General features: G+C 34.4%; 2 long non-coding RNA genes across 2 annotated transcripts in view; both read right to left on the bottom strand.

The window, feature by feature from the left end:
• The window catches only part of LOC107612043, an 11531-nt gene that overhangs the window by 9003 nt on the left and 1569 nt on the right, over nt 1–959 (bottom strand). The window lies entirely within an intron of this gene.
• The window catches only part of LOC110265979, a 3995-nt gene that overhangs the window by 2496 nt on the left and 540 nt on the right, over nt 1–959 (bottom strand). The gene's annotated exons all lie outside the window — the stretch shown is intronic.

Genomic DNA, 959 nt, shown 5'->3' with positions numbered 1-959 from the left:
AAAATCACAATTATCAATAATTCAGCATATACATGCATTCATTCTCATCCATGGATCAACATCCATCTCAGCCATCCGGCTTACGGTTCAGTCCAGAACCAGCCAATATTGGTAATCATACACAGCCATTCCGGCTCACGGTTCAATCCAGAACCAGTCAATATTCATAATCATACATAGCCATTCTGGCTCATAATAAAACAACACTTCCACCATTCAAAATCATCAGATTTAAGAAATCGGCATTTAAGCCATAAATCATTTTCTCAATTCATTTCACTTTGAAATCAAGTTTCAACTCTTTTCAGCCTTGGCTTGTCTTGCAAGAATTTAGAATTCAAGGAGTACTTAAAACCTTTCTCAAAACATTTCAAAATGAAACTTGCCAATAGACAGTCATGTCCTTTCAAAATCATTAAAACTCTTTAATTGAAACCCCCAAGTCAAATTCAAAGGCATAAACCCTTTTCACATTCAAATAGCTTTAAAACATAAGTTTCATCTAAATAACTTTCTCCTGAAAGAGATATAATGCCTTTCTTAAGAAGCAAGACTAAATCACAATTTCCTCTTTAATAATTCATTTCAAAAGCATGAATCATCCTTTTCTTGATAATTCAAATAAAATAGTAGAAGTCTTTAACTCATCATTTTTCCAGACAACATTCGATGAAGACTCGGATTTTATAGAAATTTCGGCAGCACCTCCCTTAAAACTTGGACTTTTGCCACCCGGTTCGGGTCCCAACTAAACCGTTTCTCATTCCTTTTCAACAGTTCAAAACCAGAAATCAATTCAAAAGCAAGCTAAATCCAACAGTCGCCTCAGTGGCATATCTCAAGGAAACCATTTCAAAAATTAACTCAATATCAACCGATTTAACTCATTTCCAAAGCTTTAAAGAAACGGCTCAGTAACAAATCATTTGTCAAAACCAAGTCAATTAAAGTAAACCAGG

Source organism: Arachis ipaensis, chromosome B08 (genome assembly GCF_000816755.2).
Source record: "Arachis ipaensis cultivar K30076 chromosome B08, Araip1.1, whole genome shotgun sequence".
Taxonomy (NCBI): Eukaryota; Viridiplantae; Streptophyta; class Magnoliopsida; order Fabales; family Fabaceae; genus Arachis; species Arachis ipaensis.
This window is presented reverse-complemented; position numbering and strand designations above follow the sequence as displayed.